A 12460-nucleotide genomic window follows, 5' to 3' on the forward strand; every position below is an offset into this window, starting at 1 on the left:
ACACCAAGTACCCACCCTGCACCCACTATGAGCACACCCAGTACCCACCCTGCGCCCGCTATGAGCACACCAAGTACCCACCCTGCACCCGCTATGAGCACACCAAGTACCCACCCAGGACTGACCCTGAGCACACCAAGTACCCACCCTGCACCCACTATGAGCACACCCAGTACCCACCCTGTACCCACTATGAGCACACCCAGTACCCACCCTGCACCCACTATGAGCACACCCAGTACCCACCCTGCACCCACTATGAGCACACCACTACCCACCCTGCACCCACTATGAGCACACCCAGTATCCACCCTGCACCCACTATGAGCACACCAAGTACCCACCCTGCACCCACTATGAGCACACCCAGTACCCACCCTGCACCCACTATGAGCACACCCACTACCCACCCTGCACCCACTATGAGCACACCCAGTACCCACCCTGCACCCACTATGAGCACACCCAGTACCCACCCTGCACCCACTATGAGCACACCCACTACCCACCCTGCACCCACTATGAGCACACCCACTACCCACCCTGCACCCACTATGAGCACACCCAGTACCCACCCTGCACCCACTATGAGCACACCCAGTATCCACCCTGCACCCACTATGAGCACACCAAGTACCCACCCTGCACCCACTATGAGCACACCAAGTACCCACCCTGCACCCACTATGAGCACACTAAGCACCCACCCTGCACCCACTATGAGCACACCAAGTACCCACCCTGCACCCACTATGAGCACACCCAGTACCCACCCTGCACCCACTATGAGCACACCCAGTACCACCCTGCACCCACTATGAGCACACCCAGTACCCACCCTGCACCCACTATGAGCACACCCAGTACCCACCCTGCACCCACTATGAGCACACCAAGTACCCACCCTGCACCCACTATGAGCACACCCAGTACCCACCCTGCACCCACTATGAGCACACCCAGTACCCACCCTGCGCCCACTATGAGCACACCCAGTACCCACCCTGCGCCCACTATGAGCACACCCAGTACCCACCCTGCGCCCACTATGAGCACACCCACTACCCACCCTGCACCCACTATGAGCACACCAAGTACCACCCTGCACCCACTATGAGCACACCCAGTACCCACCCTGCACCCACTATGAGCACACTAAGTACCCACCCTGCACCCACTATGAGCACACCCAGTACCCACCCTGCACCCACTATGAGCACACCAAGCACCCACCCTGCACCCACTATGAGCACACCAAGTACCACCCTGCACCCACTATGAGCACACCAAGTACCACCCTGCACCCACTATGAGCACACCCAGTACCCACCCTACACCCACTATGAGCACACCCAGTACCCACCCTGCACCCACTATGAGCACACCCAGTACCCACCCTGCACCCACTATGAGCACACCCAGTACCCACCCTGCACCCACTATGAGCACACCCAGTACCCACCCTGCACCCGCTATGAGCACACCCAGTACCCACCCTGCACCCACTATGAGCACACCAAGTACCCACCCTGCACCCGCTATGAGCACACCCAGTACCCACCCTGCGCCCACTATGAGCACACCAAGTACCCACCCTGCACCCACTATGAGCACACCCAGTACCCACCCTGCGCCCACTATGAGCACACCAAGTACCCACCCTGCACCCATCATGAGCACACCAAGTACCCACCCTGCACCCACTATGAGCACACCAAGTACCCACCCTGCACCCACTATGAGCACACCCACTACCCACCCTGCACCCACTATGAGCACACCCAGTACCCACCCTGCACCCACTATGAGGACACCCAGTACCCACCCTGCACCCACTATGAGCACACCCAGTACCCACCCTGCACCCACTATGAGCACACCCACTACCCACCCAGCACCCACTATGAGCACACCAAGTACCACCCTGCACCCACTATGAGCACACCAAGTACCCACCCTGCACCCACTATGAGCACACCCAGTACCCACCCTGCACCCACTATGAGCACACCCACTACCCACCCAGCAGCCACTATGAGCCCACCAAGTACCACCCTGCACCCACTATGAGCACACCAAGTACCCACCCTGCACCCACTATGAGCACACCCAGTACCCACCCTGCACCCACTATGAGCACACCCAGTACCCACCCTGCACCCACTATGAGCACACCAAGTACCACCCTGCACCCACTATGAGCACACCAAGTACCCACCCTGCACCCACTATGAGCACACCCAGTACCCACCCTGCACCCACTATGAGCACACCAAGTACCCACCCTGCACCCACTATGAGCACACCCAGTACCCACCCTGCACCCACTATGAGCACACCAAGTACCACCCTGCACCCACTATGAGCACACCAAGTACCCACCCTGCACCCACTATGAGCACACCCAGTACCCACCCTGCACCCACTATGAGCACACCAAGTACCACCCTGCACCCACTATGAGCACACTAAGTACCCACCCTGCACCCACTATGAGCACACCCAGTACCCACCCTGCACCCACTATGAGCACACCAAGCACCACCCTGCACCCACTATGAGCACACCAAGTACCACCCTGCACCCACTATGAGCACACTAAGTACCCACCCTGCACCCACTATGAGCACACCCAGTACCCACCCTGCACCCACTATGAGCACACCAAGCACCACCCTGCACCCACTATGAGCACACCAAGTACCCACCCTGCACCCACTATGAGCACACCCAGTACCCACCCTGCACCCACTATGAGCACACCCAGTACCACCCTGCACCCACTATGAGCACACCAAGAACCCACCCTGCACCCACTATGAGCACACCAAGTACCCACCCTGCACCCACTATGAGCACACCCAGTACCCACCCTGCACCCACTATGAGCACACCCAGTACCACCCTGCACCCACTATGAGCACACCCAGTACCACCCTGCGCCCACTATGAGCACACCAAGTACCCACCCTGCACCCGCTATGAGCACACCCAGTACCACCCTGCGCCCACTATGAGCACACCCAGTACCACCCTGCACCCACTATGAGCACACCAAGCACCACCCTGCACCCACTATGAGCACACCCAGTACCCACCCTGCACCCACTATGAGCACACCCAGTACCACCCTGCACCCACTATGAGCACACCAAGAACCCACCCTGCACCCACTATGAGCACACCAAGTACCCACCCTGCACCCACTATGAGCACACCCAGTACCCACCCTGCACCCACTATGAGCACACCCAGTACCACCCTGCACCCACTATGAGCACACCCAGTACCACCCTGCGCCCACTATGAGCACACCAAGTACCCACCCTGCACACGCTATGAGCACACCAAGTACCCACCCTGCACCCACTATGAGCACACCCAGTACCACCCTGCACCCACTATGAGCACACCCAGTACCACCCTGCGCCCACTATGAGCACACCCAGTACCCACCCTGCACCCACTATGAGCACACCAAGTACCCACCCTGCACCCACTATGAGCACACCCAGTACCCACCCTGCACCCACTATGAGCACACCCAGTACCCACCCTGCGCCCATCATGAGCACACCAAGTACCCACCCTGCACCCACTATGAGCACACCAAGTACCCACCCTGCACCCACTATGAGCACACCCAGTACCCACCCTGCACCCACTATGAGCACACCCAGTACCACCCTGCACCCACTATGAGCACACCAAGTACCCACCCTGCACCCACTATGAGCACACCCAGTACCCACCCTGCACCCACTATGAGCACACCCAGTACCACCCTGCACCCACTATGAGCACACCCAGTACCACCCTGCACCCGCTATGAGCACACCCAGTACCCACCCTGCACCCACTATGAGCACACCAAGTACCCACCCTGCACCCGCTATGAGCACACCAAGTACCCACCCTGCACCCACTATGAGCACACCCAGTACCCACCCTGCGCCCACTATGAGCACACCAAGTACCACCCTGCACCCACTATGAGCACACCCAGTACCCACCCTGCACCCACTATGAGCACACCCAGTACCCACCCTGCACCCACTATGAGCACACCCAGTACCCACCCTGCACCCACTATGAGCACACCCAGTACCCACCCTGCACCCACTATGAGCACACCCAGTACCCACCCTGCACCCACTATGAGCACACCCACTACCCACCCTGCACCCACTATGAGCACACCAAGTACCCACCCTGCACCCATCATGAGCACACCAAGTACCCACCCTGCACCCACTATGAGCACACCCAGTACCCACCCTGCACCCACTATGAGCACACCCAGTACCCACCCTGCACCCACTATGAGCACACCAAGTACCCACCCTGCACCCACTATGAGCACACCCAGTACCCACCCTGCGCCCACTATGAGCACACCCAGTACCCACCCTGCACCCACTATGAGCACACCCACTACCCACCCTGCACCCACTATGAGCACACCAAGTACCCACCCTGCACCCATCATGAGCACACCCAGTACCCACCCTGCACCCACTATGAGCACAACTAGTGCCCACCCTGCACCCACTATGAGCACACCCAATACCCACCCTGCACCCACTATGAGCACACCAAGTACCCACCCTGCACCCACTATGAGCACACCCAGTACCCACCCTGCACCCACTATGAGCACACCCACTACCCACCCTGCGCCCACTATGAGCACACCCAGTACCCACCCTGCGCCCACTATGAGCACACCCACTACCCACCCTGCACCCACTATGAGCACACCCAGTACCCACCCTGCACCCACTATGAGCACACCCAGTACCCACCCTGCGCCCACTATGAGCACACCCAGTACCCACCCTGCGCCCACTATGAGCACACCCAGTACCCACCCTGCGCCCACTATGAGCACACCCACTACCCACCCTGCACCCACTATGAGCACACCAAGTACCACCCTGCACCCACTATGAGCACACCCAGTACCCACCCTGTACCCACTATGAGCACACTAAGTACCCACCCTGCACCCACTATGAGCACACCCAGTACCCACCCTGCACCCACTATGAGGACACCCAGTACCCACCCTGCACCCACTATGAGCACACCCAGTACCCACCCTGCACCCACTATGAGCACACCCACTACCCACCCAGCACCCACTATGAGCACACCAAGTACCACCCTGCACCCACTATGAGCACACCAAGTACCCACCCTGCACCCACTATGAGCACACCCAGTACCCACCCTGCACCCACTATGAGCACACCAAGTACCACCCTGCACCCACTATGAGCACACCAAGTACCCACCCTGCACCCACTATGAGCACACCCAGTACCCACCCTGCACCCACTATGAGCACACCAAGTACCCACCCTGCACCCACTATGAGCACACTAAGTACCCACCCTGCACCCACTATGAGCACACCCAGTACCCACCCTGCACCCACTATGAGCACACCAAGCACCACCCTGCACCCACTATGAGCACACCAAGTACCACCCTGCACCCACTATGAGCACACTAAGTACCCACCCTGCACCCACTATGAGCACACCCAGTACCCACCCTGCACCCACTATGAGCACACCAAGCACCACCCTGCACCCACTATGAGCACACCAAGTACCCACCCTGCACCCACTATGAGCACACCCAGTACCCACCCTGCACCCACTATGAGCACACCCAGTACCACCCTGCACCCACTATGAGCACACCAAGAACCCACCCTGCACCCACTATGAGCACACCAAGTACCCACCCTGCACCCACTATGAGCACACCCAGTACCCACCCTGCACCCACTATGAGCACACCCAGTACCACCCTGCACCCACTATGAGCACACCCAGTACCACCCTGCGCCCACTATGAGCACACCAAGTACCCACCCTGCACCCGCTATGAGCACACCCAGTACCACCCTGCGCCCACTATGAGCACACCCAGTACCACCCTGCACCCACTATGAGCACACCAAGCACCACCCTGCACCCACTATGAGCACACCAAGCACCACCCTGCACCCACTATGAGCACACCAAGTACCCACCCTGCACCCACTATGAGCACACCCAGTACCCACCCTGCACCCACTATGAGCACACCCAGTACCACCCTGCACCCACTATGAGCACACCAAGAACCCACCCTGCACCCACTATGAGCACACCAAGTACCCACCCTGCACCCACTATGAGCACACCCAGTACCCACCCTGCACCCACTATGAGCACACCCAGTACCACCCTGCACCCACTATGAGCACACCCAGTACCACCCTGCGCCCACTATGAGCACACCAAGTACCCACCCTGCACACGCTATGAGCACACCAAGTACCCACCCTGCACCCACTATGAGCACACCCAGTACCACCCTGCACCCACTATGAGCACACCCAGTACCACCCTGCGCCCACTATGAGCACACCCAGTACCCACCCTGCACCCACTATGAGCACACCCAGTACCCACCCTGCACCCACTATGAGCACACCCAGTACCCACCCTGCACCCACTATGAGCACACCCAGTACCCACCCTGCGCCCATCATGAGCATACCAAGTACCCACCCTGCACCCACTATGAGCACACCAAGTACCCACCCTGCACCCACTATGAGCACACCACTACCCACCCTGCACCCACTATGAGCACACCCAGTACCACCCTGCACCCACTATGAGCACACCAAGTACCCACCCTGCACCCACTATGAGCACACCCAGTACCACCCTGCACCCGCTATGAGCACACCCAGTACCCACCCTGCACCCACTATGAGCACACCAAGTACCCACCCTGCACCCGCTATGAGCACACCAAGTACCCACCCTGCACCCACTATGAGCACACCCAGTACCCACCCTGCGCCCACTATGAGCACACCAAGTACCACCCTGCACCCACTATGAGCACACCCAGTACCCACCCTGCACCCACTATGAGCACACCCAGTACCCACCCTGCACCCACTATGAGCACACCCAGTACCCACCCTGCACCCACTATGAGCACACCCACTACCCACCCTGCACCCACTATGAGCACACCAAGTACCCACCCTGCACCCATCATGAGCACACCAAGTACCCACCCTGCACCCACTATGAGCACACCCAGTACCCACCCTGCACCCACTATGAGCACACCCAGTACCCACCCTGCACCCACTATGAGCACACCAAGTACCCACCCTGCACCCACTATGAGCACACCCAGTACCCACCCTGCGCCCACTATGAGCACACCCAGTACCCACCCTGCACCCACTATGAGCACACCCACTACCCACCCTGCACCCACTATGAGCACACCAAGTACCCACCCTGCACCCATCATGAGCACACCCAGTACCCACCCTGCACCCACTATGAGCACAACTAGTGCCCACCCTGCACCCACTATGAGCACACCCAATACCCACCCTGCACCCACTATGAGCACACCAAGTACCCACCCTGCACCCACTATGAGCACACCCAGTACCCACCCTGCACCCACTATGAGCACACCCAGTACCCACCCTGCACCCACTATGAGCACACCCAGTACCCACCCTGCACCCACTATGAGCACACCAAGTACCCACCCTGCACCCACTATGAGCACACCCAGTACCCACCCTGCGCCCACTATGAGCACACCCAGTACCCACCCTGCACCCACTATGAGCACACCCACTACCCACCCTGCACCCACTATGAGCACACCAAATACCCACCCTGCACCCATCATGAGCACACCCAGTACCCACCCTGCACCCACTATGAGCACAACTAGTGCCCACCCTGCACCCACTATGAGCACACCCAATACCCACCCTGCACCCACTATGAGCACACCAAGTACCCACCCTGCACCCACTATGAGCACACCCAGTACCCACCCTGCACCCACTATGAGCACACCCACTACCCACCCTGCACCCACTATGAGCACACCAAGTACCCACCCTGCACCCATCATGAGCACACCAAGTACCCACCCTGCACCCACTATGAGCACACCCAGTACCCACCCTGCACCCACTATGAGCACACCCAGTACCCACCCTGCACCCACTATGAGCACACCAAGTACCCACCCTGCACCCACTATGAGCACACCCAGTACCCACCCTGCGCCCACTATGAGCACACCCAGTACCCACCCTGCACCCACTATGAGCACACCCACTACCCACCCTGCACCCACTATGAGCACACCAAGTACCCACCCTGCACCCATCATGAGCACACCCAGTACCCACCCTGCATCCACTATGAGCACAACTAGTGCCCACCCTGCACCCACTATGAGCACACCCAATACCCACCCTGCACCCACTATGAGCACACCAAGTACCCACCCTGCACCCACTATGAGCACACCCAGTACCCACCCTACACCCACTATGAGCACACCCAGTACCCACCCTGCACCCACTATGAGCACACCCAGTACCACCCTGCACCCACTATGAGCACAACCAGTACCACCCTGCGCCCACTATGAGCACACCAAGTACCCACCCTGCACCCGCTATGAGCACACCCAGTACCACCCTGCGCCCACTATGAGCACACCCAGTACCACCCTGCACCCACTATGAGCACACCAAGCACCACCCTGCACCCACTATGAGCACACCAAGCACCACCCTGCACCCACTATGAGCACACCAAGTACCCACCCTGCACCCACTATGAGCACACCCAGTACCCACCCTGCACTCACTATAAGCACACCCAGTACCACCCTGCACCCACTATGAGCACACCAAGAACCCACCCTGCACCCACTATGAGCACACCAAGTACCCACCCTGCACACGCTATGAGCACACCAAGTACCCACCCTGCACCCACTATGAGCACACCCAGTACCACCCTGCACCCACTATGAGCACACCCAGTACCACCCTGCGCCCACTATGAGCACACCCAGTACCCACCCTGCACACGCTATGAGCACACCAAGTACCCACCCTGCACCCACTATGAGCACACCCAGTACCCACCCTGCACCCACTATGAGCACACCCAGTACCACCCTGCGCCCACTATGAGCACACCCAGTACCCACCCTGCACCCACTATGAGCACACCAAGTACCCACCCTGCACCCACTATGAGCACACCAAGTACCCACCCTGCACCCACTATGAGCACACCACTACCCACCCTGCACCCACTATGAGCACACCCAGTACCCACCCTGCGCCCATCATGAGCACCCCAAGTACCCACCCTGCACCCACTATGAGCACACCAAGTACCCACCCTGCACCCACTATGAGCACACCACTACCCACCCTGCACCCACTATGAGCACACCCAGTACCACCCTGCACCCACTATGAGCACACCAAGTACCCACCCTGCACCCACTATGAGCACACCCAGTACCACCCTGCACCCGCTATGAGCACACCCAGTACCCACCCTGCACCCACTATGAGCACACCAAGTACCCACCCTGCACCCGCTATGAGCACACCAAGTACCCACCCTGCACCCACTATGAGCACACCCAGTACCCACCCTGCGCCCACTATGAGCACACCAAGTACCACCCTGCACCCACTATGAGCACACCCAGTACCCACCCTGCACCCACTATGAGCACACCCAGTACCCACCCTGCACCCATCATGAGCACACCAAGTACCCACCCTGCACCCACTATGAGCACACCCAGTACCCACCCTGCGCCCACTATGAGCACACCAAGTACCACCCTGCACCCACTATGAGCACACCCAGTACCCACCCTGCACCCACTATGAGCACACCCAGTACCCACCCTGCACCCACTATGAGCACACCCAGTACCCACCCTGCACCCACTATGAGCACACCCAGTACCCACCCTGCACCCACTATGAGCACACCCACTACCCACCCTGCACCCACTATGAGCACACCAAGTACCCACCCTGCACCCATCATGAGCACACCAAGTACCCACCCTGCACCCACTATGAGCACACCCAGTACCCACCCTGCACCCACTATGAGCACACCCAGTACCCACCCTGCACCCACTATGAGCACACCAAGTACCCACCCTGCACCCACTATGAGCACACCCAGTACCCACCCTGCGCCCACTATGAGCACACCCAGTACCCACCCTGCACCCACTATGAGCACACCCACTACCCACCCTGCACCCACTATGAGCACACCAAGTACCCACCCTGCACCCATCATGAGCACACCCAGTACCCACCCTGCACCCACTATGAGCACAACTAGTGCCCACCCTGCACCCACTATGAGCACACCCAATACCCACCCTGCACCCACTATGAGCACACCAAGTACCCACCCTGCACCCACTATGAGCACACCCAGTACCCACCCTGCACCCACTATGAGCACACCCACTACCCACCCTGCGCCCACTATGAGCACACCCAGTACCCACCCTGCGCCCACTATGAGCACACCCACTACCCACCCTGCACCCACTATGAGCACACCCAGTACCCACCCTGCACCCACTATGAGCACACCCAGTACCCACCCTGCGCCCACTATGAGCACACCCAGTACCCACCCTGCGCCCACTATGAGCACACCCAGTACCCACCCTGCGCCCACTATGAGCACACCCACTACCCACCCTGCACCCACTATGAGCACACCAAGTACCACCCTGCACCCACTATGAGCACACCCAGTACCCACCCTGCACCCACTATGAGCACACTAAGTACCCACCCTGCACCCACTATGAGCACACCCAGTACCCACCCTGCACCCACTATGAGGACACCCAGTACCCACCCTGCACCCACTATGAGCACACCCAGTACCCACCCTGCACCCACTATGAGCACACCCACTACCCACCCAGCACCCACTATGAGCACACCAAGTACCACCCTGCACCCACTATGAGCACACCAAGTACCCACCCTGCACCCACTATGAGCACACCCAGTACCCACCCTGCACCCACTATGAGCACACCAAGTACCACCCTGCACCCACTATGAGCACACCAAGTACCCACCCTGCACCCACTATGAGCACACCCAGTACCCACCCTGCACCCACTATGAGCACACCAAGTACCCACCCTGCACCCACTATGAGCACACTAAGTACCCACCCTGCACCCACTATGAGCACACCCAGTACCCACCCTGCACCCACTATGAGCACACCAAGCACCACCCTGCACCCACTATGAGCACACCAAGTACCACCCTGCACCCACTATGAGCACACTAAGTACCCACCCTGCACCCACTATGAGCACACCCAGTACCCACCCTGCACCCACTATGAGCACACCAAGCACCACCCTGCACCCACTATGAGCACACCAAGTACCCACCCTGCACCCACTATGAGCACACCCAGTACCCACCCTGCACCCACTATGAGCACACCCAGTACCACCCTGCACCCACTATGAGCACACCAAGAACCCACCCTGCACCCACTATGAGCACACCAAGTACCCACCCTGCACCCACTATGAGCACACCCAGTACCCACCCTGCACCCACTATGAGCACACCAAGCACCACCCTGCACCCACTATGAGCACACCAAGTACCCACCCTGCACCCACTATGAGCACACCCAGTACCCACCCTGCACCCACTATGAGCACACCAAGCACCACCCTGCACCCACTATGAGCACACCAAGTACCCACCCTGCACCCACTATGAGCACACCAAGTACCCACCCTGCACCCGCTATGAGCACACCCAGTACCACCCTGCGCCCACTATGAGCACACCCAGTACCACCCTGCGCCCACTATGAGCACACCCAGTACCACCCTGCACCCACTATGAGCACACCAAGTACCCACCCTGCACCCACTATGAGCACACCCAGTACCACCCTGCACCCACTATGAGCACACCAAGCACTACCCTGCACCCACTATGAGCACACCAAGCACCACCCTGCACCCACTATGAGCACACCAAGTACCCACCCTGCACCCACTATGAGCACACCCAGTACCCACCCTGCACCCACTATGAGCACACCCAGTACCACCCTGCACCCACTATGAGCACACCAAGAACCCACCCTGCACCCACTATGAGCACACCCAGTACCCACCCTGCACCCACTATGAGCACACCCAGTACCACCCTGCACCCACTATGAGCACACCCAGTACCACCCTGCGCCCACTATGAGCACACCAAGTACCCACCCTGCACACGCTATGAGCACACCAAGTACCCACCCTGCACCCACTATGAGCACACCCAGTACCACCCTGCACCCACTATGAGCACACCCAGTACCACCCTGCGCCCACTATGAGCACACCCAGTACCCACCCTGCACCCACTATGAGCACACCAAGTACCCACCCTGCACCCACTATGAGCACACCCAGTACCCACCCTGCACCCACTATGAGCACACCCAGTACCCACCCTGCGCCCATCATGAGCACACCCAGTACCCACCCTGCACACGCTATGAGCACACCC

General features: G+C 59.5%; 1 protein-coding gene across 1 annotated transcript in view; it reads left to right on the forward strand.

Annotated features, from left to right (window-relative positions):
• Positions 1 to 12460, forward strand: part of SLC60A1 (solute carrier family 60 member 1) — a 40159-nt gene that overhangs the window by 10174 nt on the left and 17525 nt on the right. The window lies entirely within an intron of this gene.

Source organism: Ascaphus truei, chromosome 9 (assembly GCF_040206685.1).
Source record: "Ascaphus truei isolate aAscTru1 chromosome 9, aAscTru1.hap1, whole genome shotgun sequence".
NCBI classification, from domain to species: domain Eukaryota; kingdom Metazoa; phylum Chordata; class Amphibia; order Anura; family Ascaphidae; genus Ascaphus; species Ascaphus truei.